Raw genomic sequence first — 19,000 nt, 5'->3', positions numbered from 1 at the left:
GTATTCACCTCAGTGATCAGAATAGCAAGAGTCCCTGTGATTTGCAGAACCCACACTTCTTAGAAGTCTGTCTGGTAACCATCTACTGCTAATTGAGAGTGTCTTTTGTGGTCCCTTCCACAACAAGTAGTTTACCAGAGTACTTCTTCCAAGGACTTATTGTAAACTAGCCAGAGGAATTTTCATACCAGTTCCTCAAAAGATAAAAACATCTTTGTGCTAATATTCATGAGTTTTTATTGTGTCCTATGTTAAAATGATTGCCAGTTTACTTGTCTATTCTCCCAAATGGACTGTAAACTTTTTGAGAGTAAGAACTGCCCTGGGTTTTTGGTTAGCTTCTCCGTGCTCCACACAGAGTACGTGATCTATAAATAGTTTTGAATGAATAAATTTTATCCTACAACAACATTATCATGTAGGGTGAAATGTTTTTAACATACTCTTACTTATGTGGAAACCCATTACCACTGAGTTGATATCAATTCACAGTGACCCTATAGGGCAGATTAGAACTGCTCCATAGGGTTTCCAAGGAGCAGCTGGTGGATTCAAACTGCCAAACTTTTGGTTAGCAGCTGAATGCTTAACCACTGTGCCACAGGGCTAAAAAGACAGGAAAGAAAGAAAATATCAAAGTGAATGTCAGAAGAGACTCTGAAACTGCTCTTGAATGTTAAGTAGCTAAAGCAAAAAGAAGAAATAATGAAGCAAAAGAACTGAACAGAAGATACCAAAGGGCGACTCAAGAAGACAAAGTATTACAATGACACGTGCAAAAAACTGGAGATAGAAAACCAAAAGGGAGGAACACGCATGGCATTTCTCAAACTGAAAGAACTGAGGAGAAAATTCAGGCCTTGAGTTGCAATACTGAAGGATTCTATGAGGAAAATATTGAATGATGCAGTAAGCAGCAAAAGAAGATGGAAGGAATACACGGAGTCATTATACCAAAAAGAATTGGTCAACATTCAACCATTTCAGGAGGTAGCATATGATCAGGAACTGATGGTACTGAAGGAAGAAGTCCAAGATGCACTGAAAACATTGGTGATAAACAAGCCTCCAGGAATTGATGGAATACCTATTGAGATGTTTCAACAAACAGATGAAGTGCTGGAAGTGCTCACCCGTCTTTGCCAAGAAATTTGGAAGACAGCTACCTGGCCAACCAACTGGAAGAGATCCATATTTATGCCTATTCCCAAGAAAGGTGATCCAATTGAATGCAGAAACTATCAAACAATATCATTAATATCACACAAAAGTAAAATTTTGCTAAAGATCATTGAAAAATGGATGCAGCAGTATATCGACAGGGAACTCAAGAAATTCAAGCAAGATTCAGAAGAGGACGTGGAACTAGGGATATCATTGCTGATGTCAGATCCTGGCTGAAAGCAGAGAATACCAGAAAGATATTTACCCGTGTTTTATTGACTATGCAAAGGCATTCAGCTTTGTGGATCATAACAAATTATGGACAACATTGCGAAGAATGGGAATTCCAGAACATTTAATTGTGCCCATGAGGAACTTGTACACAGATCGAGAGGCAGTCATTCAAACAGAACAAGGGGATACTGTGTGGTTTAAAGTCAGGAAAGGTGTGTGTCAGGGTTGTATCTTTTCACCATACTTATTTAGTCTGTATGCTGAGCAAATAATCCAAGAAACTGGACTATGTGAAGAAGAATGGGGCATCAGGATTGGAGGAAGACCCATTAACAACCTGTTACATGCCGATGACACAACCTTGCTTGCTGAAAGTGAAGAGGACTTGAAGCACTTACTGATGAAGATCAAAGACCACAGCCTTCAATATGGATTGTACTTCAGCCCCTGAACACCCTTTTATCTCAGTAATGAAGTCACTTCTGAGGTTCACTGTTCAGCCAAAGATTAGACAGCCCCATAAAACAAAACCAGACTAATGGGGCACAACAGTCCAGGGACAAGGACTAGAAGGCAGGAAGGGACAGGAAAGCTGGTAATAGGGAACCCAAGGTCAAGAAGGGACAGTGTTGACATGTCGTGGGGTTGTTACCCACTGTCACAAAACGGTATGTGTACTAACTGTTTAATGAGAAACTTCAGTTCTGTAAAACTTCATCTAAAGTACAATAAAAAAGGAAAAACAAAAGGATTGCACTTCAACTTAAAGAAAACAAAAATTCTCACAACTGGGCCAATAAGCAACATTATAATAAATGGAGAAAAGATTGAAGTTGTCAAAGATTTCATTTTACTTGGATACACAATCAATGCCCATGGAAGCAGCAGTCAAGAAATCAAAAGATGCATTGCATTGGGCAACTCTACTGCAAAGACCACTTTAAAGTGTTGAAAAACAAAGATGTCACCTTGAAGACTAAGGTGCGCCTGTCCCAAGCCATGGTATTTTCAATCGCATCATACGCATGGGAAAGCTGGACAATGAATAAGGAAGACCAAAGAAGAATTGACCCCTTTGAGTTGTGGTGTTGGCGAAGAATATTGAATAACCATGGACTGCCAAAAGAACGAACAAATCTGTATTGGAAGAAGTACAACCAGAACGCTCCTTAGAAGGAAGGATGGCAAGACTACATCTTACATACTTTGGACATGTCAAGAAGGATCGGTTCCCGGAGAAGGACATCATGCTTGGTGAAGAGGAAGGTCAGCGAAAAAGAGGAAGACTGTCAATGAGATGGATTGACACGGTGGCTGCAACAATGGGCTCAAACATAACAACAATTGTGAGGATGGCACAGGACCAGGCAGTGTTTCATTCTGTTGTACGTAGAGTCGATATGAGTCGGTAAACTTTTTTTCTTAATAGGGTAATATGAATTATTTTCCTGTAGTCATGATTCCAAATTTAATAAAATAATATTCACAAAACAATATATGTCTTTAAAGAAAGGTTTTTTATGAATATATTTAAGAGCATAAGAAGAGAAGCTGTCTTTACCCTTTATCACATCACCATTCATTGCTAACACAACTGATATGACCAAATAGATAGTATGTAGTTATAAGGCAGAAACTGATGTGGGTGCACAATTTCTGAAATCTTTGCATTACACGTTGGAGAATAAGTTAAGTTTATAAAAACCAATATTTTATTATTTTTTAACATTGAAGCTTCTTAGAATGTTCACTTTATTTTCAAGACATTTTAATGCGGTAATACAATTCTAGTATCAGAGGGAATTTCTTACAATTATATTTTGGCTAGAGAGGGTAATCAGAGTATTGCATTATAGAGGCAAGAGATGGTTTCTGTGTATGTGTGTGCACACATGCGTGTGTATATGTATATATTCATGAGGAAGATAAATTGGTTGGCCTTTTCGTTGTGTTTTCTCTAAGAAATCAATCGTTTCCAGATTTATAATAAATTGTGGTATTGTGGTACTCATGTGCATTTCAAGGAAAATTTAAGACATGTGTTTCTAATTCATTTAATCTTAATTTATCAAAACATTGTTTCATAAAAGCTATTCCAACTTACAAAGCTGATTTTAAGATCCATTTTGAGCTTTTTTTGTCTCATCTATTTTTCTAAGAGCAAAAAGATTCTGAAGCTTTATTCTGAAATGTGGTAACCACGAAGGTCTCAGCAGTTCTTAATTTGGAACAAATTTCTTTATCTCCCCACTAAATATGAATGTTTTAAAGCATTTAGTTTAATTAGAAAGGCCTCCTTTCCCTTACTTGGGAGCTGGATACTTGGCTATCAGAGGAGTTTTATTAGATGTTTCTGTAGTACCACAGAAAAAATACTGAACATTGTATTATAACCTACCCCCCAAAACAAAAAAAACAGAGGCATTAATATGGAATGGAGAGGGAAAAGGTCCAGGTATCTACTCCTAAATGCACTCTGTCCATACACCTTTAGGAAAGTATTGGCTAAATAGCAATGAATATTTGCAAAAATCTTTACCAAATATAGTGTAATGACTTAAAAAATAATCAGAGGCAACCATGTGCTGGCTTATAGTAGGAGCTCGATAAGCAATTTAATTACACTGAGTTTGTACTGCCACTCATCTCTAACCAGTTTCTTCCTAGCTCTGCTGTCATACTTAATTTTCTAGCATACAGATTTTATCTTGCTATTACCTTATTTTAAAATCCCTTAATGATTGCCATTGTCTACAGCATTATGTCAAAACCCTGTAGCTTGGCATACAAGATCCTTAATAATATGACCATACTTCTATCTCTTTTGGAAACCCTGGTGGCATAGTGGTTAAGAGCCACGTCTGCTAACCAAAAGGTCAGCAGTTCAAATCCATCAGGCACACCTTGGAAACTCTATAAGGCAGTTCTACTCTGTCCTATAGGGTCGCTATGAGTCGGAATCGACTTGACGGCAATGGATTTTTTTTTCTCTTTTATTGCTTCTTACTAGTCTTCTACTTCCCTTCCCCAGAAGCACCTCACTTTCCCAGTTCCCCAACCACACCATGGCCTTTCATGGGTATTCCATTATCTACCTGGAATAGCCTTCTTTGCCTAACTCAAAAAACAGTTGTCCTCAAGTCAAATCCAACCATGGTGATCCCATATGTGTCAGAGTAGTACTGTGCTCCATAGAGCTTTCAGTGACTGATTTTTCAGAATATACCACCAGGCCTTTTTTCCATGGCATCTCTGGGTGGACTTGGACCTCCAACCTTTCAGTTAGCAACCAAGTGCATTAACTGTTTGCAACACCCAAAGACTCCAATAAAAATATGCTTAGTAATAAATGCCATTTAAACTCAAAACCAACAATACCTCCCTAGGTTTGACAATTAACATGAAAAGGAAAATATAATTTAAATAACATTTAAGTTTCATTTCCACATAAGACGTAAGGAGCTGTGAGATAACATTACTCCCACCCTAACAATGTGAAAAGGCCAGATCATCTTTTATTTGAGAGCTTAGGCCACAAAGTAACCAAATGAACTGCATTCCAAAGAGTGATGATCTCCTCTGAAGGGAAAACGTAACCCATGAACAATTTCACCTTTGGCAGAGCATGAGAAGAGATGGTTACTGTCCTAAAAGCAGGTAAGAAGAAAGCAGTTGTAATTTCAACAAAATATTAAAGGCTGAGGGTGGGCTAATGTGATAGTTTAGAGTTATTGGATGTCCTACCAATAAGAGGCGTTCTCACCCACTCACAAGTTCTTTTATGCAGACTGCCACTGGGTGATCATGATAAATATTGGAGCAGGGCAGAAGACGACAAAGAGCTCCTGTTGGTGGTATCACTGGCAAGGAGCAGAAAACCCTTCCTCCTCCAGATCAAGAAAAAAACAATTGCCGTTGAGTCAATTCTGATTCATGGAGATCCCATGTATGTCAGAGTAGAACTGTGCTTTGTAGGGTATTCAATACCTATGACCTTTCAGATGAGACTCTGGGTGGATTCGAACAGCCAACCTTTTCACTTAGTAGTCAAGCCCTTAACCATTTGTGCCACTCAGGCACTCCCTCCTTCCCCCAGGGACTCCTTCTCTCCTGAAAAACTCAGGAAAAAAATCTATTGCTACATTTGAGCCCATTGTTGTAGCCACTGTGTCAATCCATCTCACTGAAGGTCTCCCTCATTTTCTTATCTGATATAATGTGATAGCTCCTGGCAAGACTCCTGGCCATTCATCTCTAACCAACCTCTTCTCAGCTCTGCTGTCATATTGATTTTCTTGCATACTGCAAACAAGAAGTTTCAAACTGGAGGCACTCATGTCAGACGTAAGAATGATGGGGTCAGTGTGCATTTCCATTAAGCAAAACGTCAGTATGTAAACTACTCACTCATGGGAAGAATGTGCCAAGATGTAAACACTTTGTTCCCAGGAAAAATGTGCTCATGATTGCAATCATATATAACTAAACTGGCTGGCAGCAGTCACCTAGGTGGTAATTCACTTCCTCCTAGCCAAGTGGCTGATCTTTACATTTCAAAGAATTTCAGGCTGAAGCTGATCTTATCTATAATCAATCATTAACCTCCTACCTTTCATTTACTCTCTTTGTATACAGACCCCTCTCTCTGCTTGAACAGCAGAGTGCTTTGTAATTTTACTTAGCACTGCCCAGCTCAAGCTGTGTTATTCCTCAATAAATCTCCTTTGCTTTTACTCCTAACAGAGTACAAGATTTTCTTCTTTGACATTTCTGGTGTCAGAAGTGGGAATTCTAAAGTACATTATCTTTGATGATCTCCGGGGCATCCGGACATAGGCACAGTACCTACTGAGCTGCTTTGGGCTCTCCACTTCTGTGAATTCTCAGGAACTGTTTAAGATAAAAAACCTCTTGATTCTGAGCTCCACACCCATGCATTGATAGCTCTTTGAGTTTTATTGTGGATTTGTTTTGTTTCTTGCAAGTAAAAGTTTTTTTGTTGTAAGTCATTATAAAATGGGGGAATGCCATATCTAAAGGAGATTTGGAGCCACCTTCTGGAACTTCTGCTCACTACATGAATAAGCATTATGATCCCTTACTGTGCATGTTCTTGTCTGTCAGGCATAACCTCACTCAAGGTAGTTTGGAAAATCAGTGACCACTTTGGGATTTTTTTTATCTCATTAAGTTAACTTTTCTGTGTAGTAAATTAGAGAACTGAGGATCCTGGATTAAACAGTCCCAGTGAGATGCCTACTTTGACTGGTATATGGAGATCTCTAAAAGACATCAAGATAGTAAAATTGGTTCCCTACAGAACACTGTATCTAAATTAACCAAGTAGAATACAGAATTACAATGTCAAATTTCAGCTCCCACCCCTTCTACTCCCCTGCTGGCTGCTACCTCTTTATACCCTTCTTTGCCTTCTATAAAAACAGCATGGGGGAGGTGTCTGACTTCTTCCAACCCCACAAGGTGGAAGGAGAACCAAGATCAAGGCTGATTCCTATGAGGTGCAGGTCAGATATGCCTCCTCTCTCTGCCATCTCTGCCAGTTCTGACACCAACTGTCACTCCCACAGCACTCTCTACTGGGTTCAATAATTCATTGCAATGGCCACACAGAACTTACAGGCCATACTCACAATTATGGGGTTTATTAAGGAAGTAACAGTTACAATTCAGGCTCAAGAACACTCAGAATACAGTTCTTCCATCAGGATAGCCTCTCCCTAGCTGTGCTAGCAGGCATGCCTCTCCCTGGCCCTCAGTCTGCCCAAAGGCACTCAGCTTTCTTTCTCTATGTGTGTGGGGAAGTCCACCACGTCATCTCCTGATGCTGGGTCTCTTCTGCTGAGTCTCTCCTGCTGGTCTCTCCTTCCTTGGTGGTGGTGGGCTCCTCCCCTCTGCTCTGGAATTGGCTCTCTTTTAAGGCAAAACTGACCAATCCTCTTGGTAGGCCACAATTACCCTATCACACAATCATCTGGGTGGGAGTTACAAGACTATGGCTAGAAAGGCCACACACAAAAGTAATTAATCATACCACACCTTCCTACTCCTTTGGTAACACTTTATCTGAACTTCCCTTTTCCTCTAAAAAACCAGAAAATAAACCCTTGCCTGGAATGTCCTTTAAAATTCACCCCAGTAGTGATGCCAAAGATTCCCCTCATATCATTTTTGCCCCCATGGACATACTTAGAATTATGCAGCATTGTGAAAGATTTTCCTAAACTCCATGAGGATACCTACAAATTTTTTGAAGAATTTCAAATCAGTGTTGAAGCCTACCAGGCTGGGCTCCCCAGCTTATATCAGCTTGTTTGCATGATTAGTGGCCCATGGGAAGCCCAATTATGGCTAGAACAGACAGAAAGGAAAGACCCCCAAGGACAGTTTAGCCTGTCCTTTTTGATAAAATGGCCACCAAGTTGTTGGAAGACTCTCAGACCATAGGTAAAAAATTTCTAGAGGCTATCCCAAAGGCTTTTCCTCTACTAATTGATTGGACTAATATTCACTCGTGTAAACAAAATAAAGATGAAAATGTTTATGATTATCAGACTTGCTGAAAACTGCTCCAGAAGTTTTCTGAACACTCTGGACTCATTTTTACTGTGCCTGGTGCCTCCAGCACTTTCAATGTGGTTTTCATATCCAGTCTTAACCCTGAGATTTCAGCCTTAGTAAGGTGACATTGATTAGACTGTGAGACAGCTCCTAGTGTCAAGCTAACCAAGTTAGCTTACAACTTCCCAGACTCTTGAAGCAGAAAGACTAATAAACTAATGGACCTTCAGTTCCAAAATTATAATCTTCCAGTCAAAAGAAAAATGCTAAACCTTTCAATGGCACAAAGGTGGGTGTTTGTCACTATTGAAAAAACCTGGTTATCAGAAAAATGAACCCTGTAAGTTAAAGAATAAACAAAAGACCGACATAGCCCCTTTCAAAAAAGCCTACATTCTGTTTCAGGATGGAGGGGCTCTGGGAAAAAAATAGGACTTTTCCTGTGGTGGCTTTTAATCCACAAGGAGAAACTACTTATTTATTAATGGAGAAACTTGACGATTTTTAATTGACACTGGATCCACTTTGTCTGCTATTAATCCCATCTGTTTACAAATGCCTCTGCCCTGGAGTACTATAGACCCAAAAGCAGTGGGGGTCACCAGCCAGGAACAAACATTGATTCATTCCCAAGCTGTTCTGATATCTCTTGGTCATATAGAAGATTTACACCCTTTATATCTCAGCTTTGATACCCCTGTCAATCTACTGGGAAGAGTCTTTTACCCAAATGGAATTGCCATTTACAATTTAATGAAAAGGGGGAAATATTGAGTCTGCCTGATAGCCCTAAGTCATCAGAGACAGGTCTGAATGAGACAATATTCAGGAAAAAGAAGGCATTTGCTATATGCGAGTGCTATTCATGCCTCTCCAAAATTCAACTCAGCCTAGTCCTCTCCCTCTGACATCTTTTCTTAGTTACTGAATCCTAACAGGCCACCATATCTACAGATGTAAGTTTAGTTTTGTCAGCTGAGCCAATTAAAATTCAAAAAGATTTGTCTAAATGTCTGCCCCAAATTCCCCAGTATCCACTCAGATGAGAAGCAAAAGAAGGACTAGCTCCCATCATACAAGATTTCCTTTATAGAGGTTTAACAGGTTTAATTTTCCCTTGCACCAGCCCTTGTAATACACCTGTTCTTCCAGTTAAAAAACCAAATAATAGGGGTTGGAGATTTGTTGAAGATTTGTGTGCAGTCAGTCATATTGTTATTCCTAGATTCCCAGTAGTTTCTAATCCTCATTTATTACTTTCCAATGTCCCTTCATATGCAACTCATTTTATGGTTATGGATCTATGCAGTGCCTCTTTTAGTATTCCTATGCATTCTGAAAGTCAATATTTGTTTGCTTTTACCTGGGAAAATAAACAATTTTCCTGGACTGTAATGCCGCAAGGATTTACTGAATCTCCCACCTGTATTTCTCAGATTCTGCGTGTAAATTTACAGGCTTTACAGTTTACAAGCAAATCCACACTTCTGCAATACGTTGATGATTTGCTATTTGCTCAACCATCCAGCAGGCCTGCCTTGATGACAGTGTAGCTTTATTAAAACATTTGGCTGCTTGTGGACATAAGATCTCCAAATAAAAATTACAATTAGTGCAGCATTTTGTTAAATATTAGGGCCACCTAATTTCTGCAGAAGACATTTCTATTGATCCTAAGCAAAAAGAAGCTATTCTTTTCTATACCTGAAACAAAGAAATAGCTACAGGGGTTTCTAGGACTCTGCAGCTATTGTCAAACACAGATTCCCAATTTTTCTTTCTTGGCTCAACCTTCATACAAATATTTAAAAGCCTCTGAGCTGGATTCATTCCAAATTCCACCAGAAGATCAAGAGGCCATAGTTCAATTCAAAGGGGCTTTAATGAACATGCCTGCTCTAGGTTTTCCTAATTATCACCTAGATTTTTCCTTATTTGTACATGAATTATCTGGAAACTCTTTAGGCACACTAACTCAAAAACATGGAGGACTGCAAAGACCTATAGGTTATTATAGCCTACAGCTTGACCCTGTAGCCAGGGGATACCCTCCCTGTCTCTGAGTTGTGGCTGCTATTATCAAACTAGTGGAAACCACAGCATATGTGGTGCTGGAAAAATTTTTAGATGTCTTTGTGCCCTATGCTGTGTCTGCCTTACTTAATTCTACCTTGATACAACATCTTTCTGCCAGCAGTCTCAACTTGTATGAAGTTCTCCTCCTGGCTGCGTCTAACATTAGACTACATTCTGTGGCCTGTTTAAATCCAGCTACTTTCTCCCCACAACTAATGAGTACAACTGTCTTACAAATGATTGTCTAGACTTGACTGAACAACTTCTAACCCCTCAGAAAGACTTAAAAGAGACCCCTTTAGCTAGTCCTGATTTAGTTTTGTTTGCAGATGGTTCATATTTAAAATCCTACTAGCTCTCACCATCAAGCTGGATACACTGTTATGACTTCTACTGAAGTCCTTGAAAGTCAAGCTCTCCCTGAAGCCACTTCAGCGCAACAGGCCAAATTAATTGCCCTCACTAGAGGTTGTAGAATTGATTCAGGAAAAAAATATTGCTGTTTTTGTGGACAGTAGGTATTATACATAATTTTGGCATGTCATGGAAATGAAGAGGATCTTTAACCTGTGCTGGAAATACCATAAAGAATTGAGCTTTAGTAGTAGACCTTCTAGACGCTCTGTTACTCACTTCTGAAATTGCTGTAATAAAAATACAAGCTCACCAACCAAAAGGAGTACCCCAAACTGAAGAAATTAGAGGGAATAATCTTGCTCATATGGCAGCCAAACAAATAACTTGCCTCTCAAGTTATTTATGCACTTATGATAAATAAAGGGACTTCCCAAATTTGTCTATTGAGAACTCCAAGAGTCATGAATTAATTTTAGAAAAACTTTTAAAACACCAATGGTTAGCCCAAACGGATGAAATTAAGGCATGGAAAAAGGGAGGCTGTCATCGAGATCCTGCCACTAAATTATGGAGTGGGCCTAATAAGAAAACTGTCTTACTCAATTTCCTGCATGCTTCTATGATGCAAGCCTTATGTAAAGGTTCCCACATGGGATGAGATAAAATGATTGAGACCTTAAAAAAATATGTATGGGGAAAATTTTTGTGGCTGCTGAACATGTTGCCACCCATTGCCCTGTTTGCCCTTGTTACAATCCCAAAAACACCTTAAAGTCCTACCTGGACAATACCTTTTATCTTCCAGGCCTATGCTTGAATGGCAGCTAGATTTTATTCGGCTTCCATCCTAAATGGTTATAAATATGTATTAGTAATGATTTGTAGATCTTCACATTTGTAGATTTTTACATTCTCCCGCTGTCTTCCTGCTGTAGCCTTTGTAGCAAAGAAACTTCTTGAAAACATCATACCTACCTGGGGAGCACCAAAAACTCTTTGCGGTGATTGGGGAACTCATTTCATTGGTCAAGTCATCCAAGAGCTGTGTTGAGTTTTTCCCGTTTATCAAAGGCTACTTTGTCCCTATCATCCTCAGTCTTCAGGTCTAGTAGACAGAACTAATGGAATAATAAAGACCCAGATAGAAAAGCTTTGTGAAACTTTAAATTTATCCTAGACTAAGGTCCTTCCCCTAGTTCTTTTAAATCTGAGGTCCACGACATCTGTATCTCACAAATTTACCCCTATAAAATAATTACTGGGCGACCCATGGTCCTTCCTTATGTTGCCTGCACCTACCTTAACATTGTTCAACCTGAGTTACTGAAGTATTGGCAGTCTTTAATCAAGTATTTTAAGGAATATCTTTCACAGGTTAGAGAAGCCTTTGACGAACAGAAACTAGACTCCTAAAGTCTGCCTAACATCCCCCCAGGAGAATATGTATTTTGGAAGAGACACCAAGTAAAAGATTCATTAAACTTCCTTGAAAGGGACTGTTCTTAGTTCTTCTCACCAATCCATGTGCAGCCAAATTAGAGGGAATAAAATCTTGAATCCATTTCTCACAGTTGAAAAAGGCTAAGACTCCTCTTTGGACTAGCCAACCCACCAGAGAATTGAGGGTTACATTTAAATGCCCCGTGGCCAGAAGCAGATGAAATCGGAGGCAGATGACTGTCCCAAGACCCTGGACCAGGCCTGAAATGTACCTCTTTACCTTTTTTCTTTTTACTTTTGTTACAGTCATGCCTCTACTAATGTTTTCCTAGATTGGGCAGATGCTTACGCTCAACATTTTAAAAGGTTTAATTGTTAGATAGGTGGTGCCCTTCCAACCTCAAGTCAGTGTGGCCTTCTCTGGCGGGTCTCTCCACTACAGGCATCTGATTGGGTTCCTTTTGATCTATGTGTACAAGAACAACAGAGAAATAGTTCACTATTATAGGAAATCACTCTTACTAGATTTTCCATTGATAAAGGGCCTGTTTTCAGGTCTGAACGAAACCCAGGCCACTACTTAAACTTTAGTCTTAACACAGACCTTACTTTAATAAATAAAGTCACTCAAGAAGAGCTAGCTAAAGTATCTTCCAAACCCACAAACAGCACTCTTTGTATTGTAGATCCATATCCACAACTTTGAGACAAATTCACCTGGTTAACTACCTTAGTGGGGAGGCTAAGTCAGTTTGATCCCCTTTGCTGGGAACAATCTAACCATACCCATATGAATAATTCAGCTGTCATCAGACCTCTAGGATGGCTTCCAATGTCTGAATGTGCATCAGTTATAACCTTACATACTACTGATTGGCTTGCCACCGACTGGCTAATACTATCAGGTACCAATTGGGTGGCCCCTAAGGGCACCTTTTGGCTATGTGGAACCAACCTTAGGTCCTGGCTTCCGCCAGGCTGGACTGGAAGATGCAACCAGGACCTGAGCTGACTCAAGGACGTATTTTAACTGAACTTCCTTTACCAGCTAATGTGCCTACATTAAGAATTTGATCACTGTTTCATTGGCTTGATCACATAGTGGGATCATTTAGTCGGGGAGTTGAGGGTGAAAGAGAATGTCACTTGGAGTGGCTGGTGACAAGGATTGAGAAGTGGGAAGGTGTTCATTTCAAGACGAGAATTAGATTCATGCTGATCCTTACCGTGCAGTTAGCAATAAAGGTAGAATTTGTCCATCCTGCCCCTTATTTATTGAACCCACCTTAGAATGAAGAATCATGGAACTGGAGAAATGTTAGGATCTTGCACTAAAAAATCACTATTCAAAGGAAATGGTCAGATAATTAAAGGTTTGAATCAGTAAACCCTCTATCAATTTGGCCCAAAAAAAAAAAAAACCCACTTCCATCAAGTCAATCCTGACTCTTAGTGACCCTATAGGACAGAGTAGAACTTCCCCCATGGGGTTCCCAAAGCTGTAAATCTTTACAGAAGCAGACTGCTACATCTTTCTCCCGCAGAGTGGCTCGTGGGTTTGAACTGCCAAACTTTTGGTCATCAGCCAAGCACTTTAACCACTGTGCCACCAGGGCTCTTCTCAATATGGCCCACTTAGATATATTTCTTCTGACCAAGATGTGGGCTTGACTAATAGCCAGCATTGGGAGAAATCTTGAGACCAGAAAATGAAGATTGGATTCTTAGCACTTGCAAGATCTACCTAAAGACTCCACCTGGATAATCTGGAGAAAACTGTTAACAAAACACCTCCTGAAACTCAAATTTACAGATAGTTGATTACAGCTATACATCTATTCACAGCATGTAACCCAAACCAAACCCACTGCCACTGAGTCAATTCCAACTCATAGCAACACTATAGGGCAGAGTAGAACTGCCCCACAGGGTTTTCAAGGCTGCAAATCTTCAGGGAAAAAGACTGCCACATCTTTCTCCCGTGGAGCAGCTGGTGGGTTCAAACTGCTGACCTTTTGGTTAGAAGCCAAAGTGCTTTTAACCACTCAGACACCAGGTAGACAATGCTTTAAACAAACCAAAACAGTTGCCTCCAAGTAGATTTTGACTCACGTGGACCCCATGTGTTGCCGAGTAGAATCATGCTTTCCACCTGGTTATTTTTTAGGTGGCATGAGAGAATTACAACCAATAAATGGAACAGGGCAGATAATGCAGGACATCAGAGCTTCTGCACTCTGTGTGACCATAAACCAAGATGATATGTTGCTAAAAAACATCTGCCTGGGTATGATGGAAAGCAGACTGTGACCACCTGCCCAGTCATTGGCTGTGGCTGAAAATCAGTTTAGGAAAATAACAAGTCTCTAATTAAATAGTTAACTGAATAATGACTCTATGTAGCACCATTCTCTTCAATAATGCTGGTAATTAGCTTATCTCCTCACCTAGGAAAAACTATTACCTATTTTAATCAATACGGAATCTTCTGTCTTTAAAGGTCAACGGCCAGGTTTGGTAGAAATCAGGGTAAAGAAATGACTCTGTGTGCAAACTATGATTAAACACTAATTATGGCAGGACATTACTGGACAATGAGGCCTTTGGTAACATTCTCCAATGACCCAGGTGCCAGAGAGAAAAAGAAAATTCAGTGCGCCTGAGGTGCGAGCTGTTGGGATTGGACAGATAGAGAAACGCCACATCCTCCCCATGAAGGTAGACGGAGAGAGCTACATAATGACACCTGGAAGCTGATGCCTGTAAAACCCTTTACTATAATATCTGGGCCATAGTTATGTCCACAAGCCAGGTAGAATCCAGAATTCACTGAATGATGGCCTCCAGTTACCACTCTGCTCTCTGGGATGTGTGGTACCTGAGGAAGGTCATTTGTATTGACAGGGAATGGAGAATCATAGTGTATTTCAAACTGTTTGGTGTGTCAATTATCACCTTATCTCTGCCACAGCACAATCATATGGTGTGATAAAGGATTTTTATTTCATTGTAGAATTAAATGAAAATCATACTTATGTAAATGATGATCCCCATGAGGAGAAAATATTGTACAGATTGAAATCTACCACTTACTAACACTCGTAGTAAGTTTGAGGAGAACTCCTAGCTATCTGCATAAGGGCTGTTTAAGGGTGTTTGTAAACCTCAAAGAAGCAGCTTTAGCTATCACATTACAATACGTTGTTATGAGGTGGTATGAAGTCTGAGCAATTTGGCAAACAAACTAGAATAATCTGGATGTGGTGCATTTGAAGTAATATCCTTCTCTGTAAGTAATGGTGCTCAAAATAAAGATTATAAAATAGATCATAACTGTTTCCTGGGCTAGCCTTTCAGAGTCTGTGGAAACTGAATATTCAAATTGCATTTAGTATTGACATATTTTCTCATTCCAGTAGTTTAATACTTTGGCTGATATGTTCACAAAAATTCTGTTGGTTTTGCTCTGTTTTGTTGTTCACCATGTAAACTCTACCTCAGACTTGGAAAAAGAAAATTTTTAACAGAAAACGGCAGACCACAGCTTCAAACCACGGTGATATTATTTCCCATCTAAGCCATAGAGTGAGGAAGCACTTTTCCAAAACTTCACGTATAATGCAATTGAACAGACTTCTCGCTACATATTTTCTGCTGACTTAAGTATAATAGGGTAGTAAGTTGGATTGTTTTTCTTTCTTTCTTTTGTTTTTTAAGTAGTCCTCATCACAGAAACCAATTTTGGTTAAAAATAAAACTGAAATGAGGGAGGCAAGGCCAAGATGGCAGAGTAGTCAGGCACTTCTGGTGGACCTTCTTACAACAAAGACCCGAAAAAACAAGTGATTCGATTATACATGGCAATCTGGGAGCCCTGAACATCAAAGGCAGAGATGAGGAACTGGACTGAATGGCAAGGGGAGGGAGAGATGGTTCAGAAGCAGCAAGGAGTTGCCAGACCTGACCCAGTGAGAGCCTGAGCCCTTCAGGCCTGATCAGCTTGGAGGTGAGCAGTGAGGCAGGCAAGCAGCCGTGCTCGGGAGGCGCATTTTCTGCACCAGGAAAGACCCAGCACCAGAGAGTCTGCTCAGCCACCCAGAATCAGTGAGAAGCAGCCCTCATCAGTGAAAGATAACTAATTGCGTACGGCCTACCACGCAGATCAAAAACACCCCCCTTAGGGAAAACCTCTCTCCTATTTACCTCCCTGCTTTTTGCTCTGCACTGGGTCCCGGAAAGGCTTCACAGCAGTTGCTGAGTCCCCTGGGCTGGAAGTAGGATCCGTCACACTCCCTGAGCTATTCTCCTGGCCTTGGAGAGTGAACAAATTAACAAACAGGGGAAAAAATAAACTGCTGGCTCTCCTAAGCCTCTCCTAGGCATAGCTTCTTTACCTAGGCACAGGCATAAGGGATCCACAGACTTTGAGTGCCTTTCCTCCTGCACAGAGTTGTGTGGGCCCATCTCAACAGCGTAGGCCCTCATTACCGCAGTACAACAGGGTACATACCGGAACTCTAACTTCAGCAGTCTCAGCTGTGAAGTGGCAAGTTCTTGACATCTGACGCTTCTCTGCTCATTAAGCAGGGTCTTCACCTACCCACTTGAGGGGCCTGAGGACTCGTAGCTCCACCCATGTCACCTAGCCACCTGCGATAGGGGCCCATGAATAAGAGGTGCCCCACAGTCCTTACAGACAACAGCATAAGGTGCTCATAGTCTGGCTGCAAAACCCACCCACCTATGCGCTCTAGGGAACAGGGACACGCCTTCCTTCTGGACACTCAGGGGCAGCCATCAGCCCTGTGCCTTGCTCAGAGTGTGTCCCCCTGCTGCAGCCAGATGCCTGTGCCCACACCAATCACCCATGCCTGTCTAGGATTGTAAGTGAGAGCCTACACCACACACTTGGTGGCTATCTGTCTGGGCACATGAGCTGAATCTGTACAGGAGGAGTGGGCGGACTCCTGAGCTCACATACCTAGTAACTGATCTAACCACCTGGTGATAGGACATTAGAGCTTCAAAGGTGCCAGTAATCAAACTAGCTCATACGAGCAGCCTATTTGGGCATATCAAAACAAAACAAGAAGCTAGGACACAGTAAGCAAACATAAAATAAATCAATATAATAACTTATTGATGACTCGGAGACAACAGTCAATATCAAATCACATAAAGAGGCAATCCATGATGGCTTCAGCAAGCTCCCAAAATAAAGAACCTAGAATTTTTCCAGAGGAGAAAAATTTCTTGGAATTATCAGAGGCAGAATACCAAAGATTAATATACAGAACTCCTCAAGAAATTAGGAAGGAAATTAAGCAAAGCTCAGTACATGCAATAGAGGAAATTAAAAAGATTAAAGAAGAGCATAATGACAAATTTAATAGGCTGTAACAATCCATAGAGAGACAGCGGTCAGAAATCCAGAAAATTAACAATAAAATTTCATAATTAGACAACCCAACAGAAAGTTATAGGAGCAGAATTGAGGCAATGGAAGTCAGAATTAGTGAGATTGAAGATAAAGCAATTTACACCAACTTATATGAGGAAAAATCAGATAACAGGATTAAAAAAAATGAAGAAACCCTAAGAATTATGTGGGACTCTATCAAGAGGAATAACCTAAGAGTGACTGGAGTACCAGAATGGGGGGCGGGGTGGGGGGATAACAGAAAATACAGAGAGAATTGTTGAAGATTTGTTGGCAAAAAACTTCCTTGATATCGTGAAAGGTGACAAGATATCTATCCAAGATGCTCATCGAACCCCACATAAAGTAGATCTCAAAAGAAAGTCACCAAAACATATTATAATCAAACTTGCCCAAACCAAAGATAAACAGAGAATTTTAAGAGTGGCTAGTGAGAAACAAAAAGTCATCTACAAAGGAGAGTCAGTAAGAATCAGCTCATACTACTCAGCAGAAACCATGCAGGCAACAATCCAGTGGGATGACATATATAAAGACTTGAAGGAAAAAAACTGCCAGCCAAGAATTATATATCCAGCAAAACTGTCTCTCAAATATGACGGCAAAATTAGGACATCCCCAGATAAACAGAAGTTTAGGGAATTTGCAAAAACCAAACCAAAATTACAAGCAATACTAAAGGGAATCCTCCGGTTCGAAAATCAGTAACATCAGATGACAACTCAAGACTAGAACATAGGACAGAGCAAGCAGATATCAACCCAGATAGGGAAGTCACAAAAGTAAATCAAAGCTAAAACACTGAAAATAGGGAAAGAGAGATGTCAATATGTAAAAGATGACATTAAAACAAAAAAGAGGGACTTAAAAAATGTAGACATAGATTTTTCATATGGAGAGGAAGTCAAGGCGATATAAAGAAATAAAAGACTGGTATAAACTTAGAAAAATAGGGGTAAGTATTAAGGTAACCACAAAGAAAACTAACAATCCTACAAATAAAAAAAAAAAAAACTGGAAAAATATAAAGACTCAGCAAACACAAAATCAACAACAATGAAAAAGATGAAAATATATGAAGAAAAACTACTCAGCACAGAAAATTAAGTGGAACAAAGAAACTGTGAACAACACACACACACCCAAAAAAAAAAAATCCAAAGGACAGCACTAAATGCATACTTATCAATAATTACACTGAATGTAAATGGACTAAATGCACCAATAAAGAGACAGAGAGTGGCACATTGTATAAAAAAAAAGAAAAACATGATCTCTCTATATGCTGCTTACAAGGGACACACCTTAGACTTAAAGACACAAACTAAAACTCAAAGGATGAAAAAAAATATCAAGCAAACAACACTCAAAAAAGAGCAGGAGTGGCAATATTAATCTCTGACAAAATAGACTTCAAAGTAAAATCCACCACAAAGGATAAGGAAGGACACTGTATAATGATTAAAGGGTCAATACACCAGGAGGGCATAACTATAGTAAATATTTATGCACCAATGACAGGGCTACAAAATACATAAAACAAACTCTAACAGCACTGAAAACAGAGATAGACAGCTCCACAATAGTAGTAGGAGACTTCAACACACCACTTTAGGTGAAGGACAGAACATCCAGAAAGAAACTCAGCAAAGACACGGAAGAGCTAAATGCTACAATCAACCAACTTGATCTCATAAACATATACCGAAC

The sequence above is a fragment of the Trichechus manatus genome, unplaced genomic scaffold, assembly GCF_000243295.1.
Source record: "Trichechus manatus latirostris isolate Lorelei unplaced genomic scaffold, TriManLat1.0 scaffold00187, whole genome shotgun sequence".
Lineage (NCBI taxonomy): Eukaryota > Metazoa > Chordata > Mammalia > Sirenia > Trichechidae > Trichechus > Trichechus manatus.
Note: the sequence above shows the minus strand (reverse complement) of the source record.